Raw genomic sequence first — 8,704 nt, forward strand, 5'->3', positions numbered from 1 at the left:
TCTTGATTTGCTTACTATTTGGTGATTTTATATAGCTTCAGAAACTTATATGGAGATTAAAACAGTGGAGACTCTAGCTCTTAATCTTCTCACATCAATAGACACTTCCTTATGTAAATGAAATCGTCTGATTATAACCAAAACTCATGGTAAAAATGCGTCCCAGTACTGAATGGGTTGAGGTGATGGCAGCAAAACCAAACGAAACCAAAATACAGAATAAACAAGCAAACAAATCAAACACGATGAACGACGTAGCGAGCAGGACAATTGTTTACGCTGTTCAAGGTGTTCCCCGCGCCGAGGGTGCACAACGGTCACTGTCAAACCACCATCTCAATCACAAACGTCCGGGAAATCTGCAATAAGTTCCGGCACAGTCTCTCTTTATAGGAAATTTTTTGGTATGATAGTTTTAACACACACACACACACACACACACACACACACACACACACACACACACACACACACACACACACACACACACACGGTAGCTCAGTGGTTAGAGCGCTAGCTTCACAAACCAGAGGACTGGGGTTCGATTCTCCGGCCGGGTGGAGATATTTGGGTGTGTCTCCTTTCACGTGTAGCCCCTGTTCACCTAGCAGTGAGTAGGTACGGGATATAAATCGAGGAGTTGTGACCTTGTTGTCCCGGTGTGTGGTGTGTGCCTGGTCTCAGGCCTATCCGAAGATCGGAAATAATGAGCTCTGAGTTCGTTCCGTAGGGTAACGTCTGGCTGTCTCGTCAGAGACTGCAGCTGATCAAACAGTGAATTACACACACACACACACACACACACACACACACACACACACACACACACACACACACATGTAACCGCCATAGGATAGGTAGGACCATTGTACTATGCCCGTATCACACGGTCACGTATACCAGCGTGTCGCGCGACCAGTATGTTCGACGATCAGATCGCAGGAAACATAGCACACGGCGTTGATCTTCCATCCGAGACCTTCACCACCACCACAACAACAAACCCGGGCGGAGCGCCACTGAACACAATGGACCCAGTTGACCACGCTATCTTAGCTGTTGGACTTTATGCAATTGCACTGCAAGAGCAGAACAAACGAAAAAGGAAGGCAAGGATTTGGACGCGAAGGTGGCTAGTCCAGCACTTGTGGTGGTAAACAAATCAAAACAAAATCCGATACTATCTGTAGGTAATTAATAAATATCGTATAAGTGATGGGTATGCAAATCATGAAAAATTACAGCATTATATTGATGATATATGCCAAATAAAGCATTATAAAAAATAATTCAGTATTTTTGTGGAGTATGTTCATTATAGTCTTTCCACGACGGTCTTCCAGTCGCGGGAAATGGACAACGGTCTTGAGTCATTCCCGATGACCCGCTGTCCTCTGAAAATCGGCGTTTTCTGCGACGCGGTCGTCGATATTCCAGACGCGCGACACGCTGTCGCGGGTATACGTGACCGTGTGATATACAAACATTTTCCCGAGTTTTAAACACGTTTCCGTATGTACTTGTACGTGGCGTGTGGACAGCACTTGTAAATTTTTACATAATATATTAACTTTTATATACTGAGTTTTCCTTGTATACCTGGGTTGTTTAGAAACACTAAAACCACCAGTGAAACCGCTCGGCTGGACAATAAATAAAAACAAAATAACTTTATGTGGGCCTACAGAATCTATAGTTGGCCTGCTAACCAAACAAAGTTAAGCGTCATACAACATAAACGCTTAACACACACATGCACGCACGCACATAAATATTCAACTCGTGAACTCGTGATACCACCTTACATCTTTCCACGTTCTTTCAGAGACGTCCAACCTTTCAGGAAATTAACAGATCACGCGGGGACGCCACGGAACGCCTGACTTCCGATCTTTCCAAAATTTCCGATTGGGGCAGAGAAAATCTACTAGTTTTCAATGCCTCAAAAACTCAATTCCTCCATCTATCAACTCGACACAACCTTCCAGACAACTATCCCCTCTTCTTCAATGACACTCAACTGTCTTCCTCTTCCACAATGAATATCCTCGGTCTGTCCTTTGCTCATAATCTTAACTGGAAACTTCACATCTCATCTCTTGCTAAAACAGCTTCTATGAAGTTAGGTGTTCTGAGGCGTCTCCGCCAGTTTTTCTCGCCCCTCCAACTGCTTACTCTGTATAAGGGCCTTATCCGTCCCTGTATGGAGTACTCTTCGCATGTTTGGGGGGGTTCCAGTCACACAGCTTTGCTTGATAGGGTGGAATCGAAAGCTCTTCGTCTCATCAACTCCCCTCTTCAGTCTCTTTCTCACCGCCGAAATGTTGCATCCCTTTCTATATTTTATCGCTATTTTCATGGTAACTGTTCTACTGATCTTGCTAACTGCATGCCTCCCCTCCTCCTGCGGCCACGCTGCACAAGGCTTTCTTCTTCCTCTCATCCCTATTCTGTCCAACTCTCTAATGCAAGAGTTAACCAGTACGCTCAATCATTCATCCCTTTCACTGGTAAACTCTGGAACTCCCTCCCTGCATCTGTATTTCCAAATTCCTACAACTTGTCTTCTTTTAAGAGGGAGGTATCGAGGCATTTGCTCCCCTAATTCTGGCTGACGGTTTTGGCACTTTTTTTACTCTTTGGAGAGCCAGCGCTCAAGTGGGCCTTTTTCTAACTTTCATTTTTTTGCCCTTGGCTGGCCCTCTTCTCTACGTAAAAAAAATATATATATATAAAATAAATAAATAAATGTGCTTAAATTTAAGTATGTACTTTTAAGTATGTAATATTAGGATATTTCCCTCTGGAAAACGTATATGTTCAGCTCCCGAGCTGCTAATGTCTGAGTAAACTGTTTATTATTATTATTATTATTATTATTATTATTATTATTATTATTATTATTAATATTATTATTATAATTATCATCATTATTATTATTATTACTATTAAACACACACACACACACACACACACACACACACACACACACACACACACACACACACACACACACACACACACACACACGCTCGGTAGCTCAGTGGTAGAGCGCTGGCTTCACAAGCCAGAGGACCGGGGTTCGATTCCCCGGCCGGGTGGAGATATTTGGGTGTGTCTCCTTTCACGTGTAGCCCCTGTTCACCTATAGCAGTGAGTAGGTACGGGATGTAAATCGAGGAGTTGTGACCTTGTTGTCCCGGTGTGTGGTGTGTGCCTGGTCTCAGGCCTATCCGAAGATCGGAAATAATGAGCTCTGAGCTCGTTCCGTAGGGTGACGTCTGGCTGTCTCGTCAGAGACTGCAGCAGATCAAACAGTGAACACACATACACACACACACACACACACACACACACACACACACACACACACACACACACACACACACACACACGGGCACGCAGACGCACAAAAAATAGGTTTAAAAAGCAAATGTGGAGAAGAAAATATAGGGTGTAATTAGACATCTGTTGCGCCCCATTTATCATTCCTCCAGCTTCACGTTTTCTTCACTGTGTCATTTGTCTTAACTACCGACCAAAGTTACTCGTTATCTTCCCCTCTTCATCTTCCCTCCCCCCACCCGCCGCCTTCGCCTCTCTCTGGTAAGCTCCGGGCAGTGTGGTGACTACCTGTCCTTCGCTCATGACCCTTTCGTTGCTTGATGGAGCTTTCAGTGTTCTCCAAGGCTTCAGAGGAAACTGGTCATATCCTTGCTAGTGTTTTTCCCGTTAACTCCTTTGTTTAACCCCTTGAATACCATGACGTCTTTCCGTGTTCATTCTGGTTCCTATTTGGTGATTTTATACAGCTTCGGAAAATCATGCAGGGGATTGAAATAGTGAAGACTGTGGCCATTAATCATGTAATCTCCATAGCCCTTCCTAATGACAATAAAATGGTCTAATCGTACACAAATCTCAAGTTAAAAATGTGTCCCAGTATTGAAGGGGTTAAATAGGGGAGTTTCAACGCATTTTTCATACCTGAATTAAATCTTATGGAATTTCTTTTCTTTTTAGGAGAAACAATTAGCTTTTTTTTATCGTTTGTTTTTATGTTTTTTGTCCATTTCCTCTGTGCGTGGCAAGGAAAGTTGAGACACCCTTTGGAAGCCTCTGTGCCTGTATAACTTCCACTGGACACATAGAGAGTAGACTAGAGTAGAGTAGGGAGAGTAGAATTAAAGAATAGTCGAGATTTGGTAGTGAAAATGTGTGATTCCCAGCCTGTTGTGATTCAGCGGGTGTTGATATTGTCTCAGTGTTCATTTCTTAGCGTGCAGTCGTCTCTCGTTCCAGATTCTGTGTTTTGGGTGTTTGCTTCTTAGTGCTTCTTGTGACTGGCGGGTGGTTACATTATAGCGAGTGTTATAAATGAGGATGGTTACCACACTTGCTTGCCGTTAGATAAGTAGATAGTAAAAATTAACAGGTGATATCAAAATTGCTAACAAGATTGACTCACCAAGCAAACGACAAATTTTGCTAAATGGCATAGACTCATGGATTGGTCTGGGGTGGCTAATGAACTTTAATTTTCTTAGATGCCACGCATTACATATCGGAAATATCAACCCACAAGGAAATATATGAAATATCTCCTTAAAGAATGTGAATGCTGCAGAAAGTTTGGGAGTTTGCGTGTCAGCTAATCTTAAGTCAAGCAATCATCGCATCAAAGGCATTAAAACTGTCATTAAATTAAAGTTTCATGGGAAGACCATTCACTTTTAGATCCGAGAAAATTATCTTGACATTGTATAACTCATTTGGACGTCCTCCCTCATCTTGAATATAACGTACAATGATGGTCACCTTATTACAAAAAAGGATATGGAGGGATCAGAAACAAATATAACGTAGAGTAACTAGAAAATGCTTCCCAACAAATTCTACAAGGAAGGAATAAAGCAACTGATTTACTGCAAAGAAACCGAATCAGATAGTAGAAACTTTAGTGATGGTTAACTCCCCAGGGACTTACACTGCTGACTCCACAGTAACGGAACCAGTAACGGAATCAAGTCCTTGCAGAATAACTAACGCATCACTGTAGTCATTTAGTAAAATATGTAATCCCAATCGATCACATTTAAGGTAGAGGAAGCCATCAGATGACACAAAAATTAGGAGTGTTTGTAGATTATATATGGTGGAAATGTAGTATCCATCATCTCTTTCTACTTTCCTCTCAAATTCCATATTTTTTTTTTCTATACATGATACGATTTCCTTTCTCCTGCCAGCTTAGGGTGGAGGGATGAGGGAGGAGGTGGGGAGGAGCCTTCTCATGTGCTATTTTGTCTCTCACAGATAGAGTAAAATAGTTGCCCAAATAGACTAGTAAGGACCTCAGGCTTTGATGCTATTTGCACTTTTTATATTCCTCCTCCTCCTCCTCCTCCTCCTCCTCCTCCTCCTCCTCCTCCTCCTTTTCCCATATTTCCGGCATTATTTTTCGTAGTATTTTTCGTTTTAATTCTTGGCGGGTAACACCTGAGGGAGTGGTGGGTAGGGAGGAGCTTCATCTGTTCTTTCCTTCCTCTCTGCTAAGAATGTAGCTCATTATAGATGTATAGTGAACGAGTGACCTTGTCATAGGTTGCAAGGTTTCCTGTCACTCGTCTTTCCTATGTATTCCTCCTCGATGCAATAAGCCAAGACGATATAACTGAATATCTACGAAACCTTGATCCCAGTGAAAGCACAATGGCTGATAGAATATTGACTAGGCCAGTGCGAGAATGTCAAGAAAAACTTTCGTTACCTCTGAAATTGCTCTTTAATACATCGTTGCAGGAAGGAAATGTACCGAGTCACTGAAAATGCGCAAATGTTATCCCAATATTCAAGAAATGAAATAAAAGCGAAGGTGGAAACTACAGTGCCGTCAGTCTCACCTCTGTAGTTGTTAAAATTCTAGAGAAAACATTAAGAGATAAAATCACTTCCTTCCTTGACAACCACAAACTGATTACAGACACAACGTGGTTTTTCGGAACAACAGATTTCCTTAACTAATCTCTTGGGATTTTTTTATTACATATTCTCCAATTATGATGAACGAACCCTTTTATTATTGATGTATAGTGAACGAGTGGCCTCATCTTAAGTCGCATGGCCTCATGTCACTCGTCTTTCCTATGTATTCTTATGTATTCCTCCTCCTACTATTACTATTGTCAGGTGAGCACGTTCCTTATTTGTTGATGTGTTTGTTGAAATAAAGTGAGAGGAAATAAGATATACATTAAGTTACCGTACATGATATTGAAAGCTCCAGCACCATTACAGACTTGCCTCCGCCACGCAAGCTGATTCGTGGTCACGTAATAGAATGTGTGAATGTTTCGTATTTATGCTCCATTATCCATTTAGTATTTACTGTTAATGGCTGACTTAAGATTGATTGATTTATATATTAATACTTTTAATACTTTTCATCACTTGAACATCATAACTCTTTTTTTTTTTTTACCTTTAATGGCTGAGGTAAATAAGATTTCTTTTCTTTGTTTTTTGTTCATTTATTTATATATTCTGTCTTCACCGCTCGAGCAACTTTACTATTTTTTTTTACTTTTAACATGTGTGTGTGTGTGTGTTTGTGTGTGTGTGTGTGTGTGTGTGTGTGTGTGTGTGTGTGTGTGTGTGTGTGTGTGTGTGTGTGTGTGTGTGTGTGTGTGTGTGTGTTGAAGACAGCCTCCTGCCTTCACACACACACACACACACACCCGGTAGCTCAGTGGTTAGAGCGCTGGCTTCACAAGCCAGAGGACCGGGGTTCGATTCCCCGGCCGGGTGGAGATATTTGGGTGTGTCTCCTTTCACGTGTAGCCCCTGTTCACCTCGCAGTGAGTAGGTACGGGATGTAAATCGAGGAGTTGTGACCTTGTTGTCCCGGTGTGTGGTATGTGCCTGGTCTCAGGCCTATCCGAAGATCGGAAATAATGAGCTCTGAGCTCGTTCCGTAGGGTAACGTCTGGCTGTCTCGTCAGAGACTGCAGCAGATCAAACAGTGAAACACACACACCGCGTAGTGTAGTGGTTAGCACACTCGGCTCACAAGCGAGAAGGTCCGGGTCGAGTCTTGGGCGCGGCGAGGCAAATGGGCAAGCCTCTTATTAAGGTGTAGCCCATGTTCAACTAGCAGCATGTAGGTACGGGATGTAACTCGAGGGGTTGTAACCTCGCTTTCCCGGTGTGTGGAGTGTGTTGTGGTCTCAGTCCTACCCGAAGATCGGTCTATGAGCTCTGAGCTTGCTCCGTAATGGGGAAGGCTGGTTGGATAACCAGCAGGCGACCATGGTGGTGAATTCCATAAAATTAGCAAGTGTGGTCTGACTAAGGAGGTGAAAAGGGCCCGGGGCAGAATTTTCCCTGGAGACGTAGAGAGAGAGAGAGAGAGAGAGAGAGAGAGAGAGAGAGAGAGAATGTTGCGGCACGATAAGGTCAAATCAAGGAAAAGTGTCCACATTGTAGATTTTTCCCTAAAGCAGAGCACACGCCATAACACGCGAGCACCTTAACCACCGCCGCCCCCGCCCCCATCACTGACACGGTAATGACCCGGGCACCGCCAAGGACCACAGGCTCTGGAGACTAATGCATTGTAAACGTGTACAGTAATATTTGTTCTTTCGTGTATGTGATTGTCATTGATCGTAGCCATCTTATTAATTCCTCTTCTCTGACCGACTGTCTTCAGCCTCTCCTCTCTCATCGCGGCAGTGTTGCATCCCTGGATATCTTCTACTGTAATTATTATATATATATATATATATATATATATATATATATATATATATATATATATTTTTTTTTTTTCACGCTACAAGTTCTGATGTTGCTGACTGCATGCCTCTCCTGCCGCGGCCTCGCTGTATAAGACTTTTTTCTTCCTTTTTTTTTTTTTTTTTTTTTTTTTTTTTTTTTTTTACTAACATTTTGTTGCTCTTGGTCAGTGACACTTACATAAAAAAGGAAGCCACCATGGCGAGTGGCTCCCGAAGTGTGTACCTTAATTAGCAGGACTATGTACATTATATAGCCAGTCATCCAGTATTGTATAACAGTCACGCATTACTGCATGTGTACTCTGAGCCAAACATACGCTAACACCTTCATTTTTTTAAACCCGCACTCAGCAACACTCAGGTCGTCTGGGCACACGATGTGAGGCAAGAAAACTGTTCTACCACTTCACTTACGTTTGTGAGAGGTGTCGTCGTGTCCTCGGTGATGAGGCGTGTGTGAGCGTGGTGTGGCCAGCGCAGGTAGATCTGCACAAGTGCTTGGCGAGGCGGCTGCTGGAGTGACTGCAGGTGAGACACTCCCTTCTGTGTCACCTCGCAGAAAATGGTCAGCCTTGCCACCTAACGGCGGTGCTGCAGGCTGTCCAAGCTAGTCCGTTGATTAGGCTGGCTATCCCAAATTATTATCTCCGCCCTCAGCAGGACCTTGGCAAGCAACGTGAGGTGCGACGGGGCTGCACCGCCTCAGGCAAGACCACAGTATACAGCGAGGAGCGGACACACACACACACACACACACACACACACACACACACACACACACACACACACACACACACACACACACACACACACACACACACACACACACAGAGAGATATATAGAGACCCTTCCACCTCATTGCTGTCTTCCTTTACCTGTATTAATGGAGCAGTGAGCAATGTAA

At 43.3% G+C, this 8,704-nt stretch overlaps 1 protein-coding gene across 1 annotated transcript in view; it reads right to left on the reverse strand.

The window, feature by feature from the left end:
* Positions 1-8,465, reverse strand: part of LOC123508410 (aromatic-L-amino-acid decarboxylase-like) — a 59,404-nt gene extending 50,939 nt beyond the window's left edge. Inside the window, exon 1 of the mRNA XM_045262151.1 lies at positions 8,214-8,465. The gene's annotated coding sequence lies outside the window, so the exon portion shown is untranslated. The remainder of the gene's footprint in view (positions 1-8,213) is intronic.
* Positions 8,466-8,704: the final 239 nt, after the last annotated feature.

The sequence above is a fragment of the Portunus trituberculatus genome, chromosome 24, assembly GCF_017591435.1.
Source record: "Portunus trituberculatus isolate SZX2019 chromosome 24, ASM1759143v1, whole genome shotgun sequence".
Classification (NCBI taxonomy): Eukaryota; Metazoa; Arthropoda; class Malacostraca; order Decapoda; family Portunidae; genus Portunus; species Portunus trituberculatus.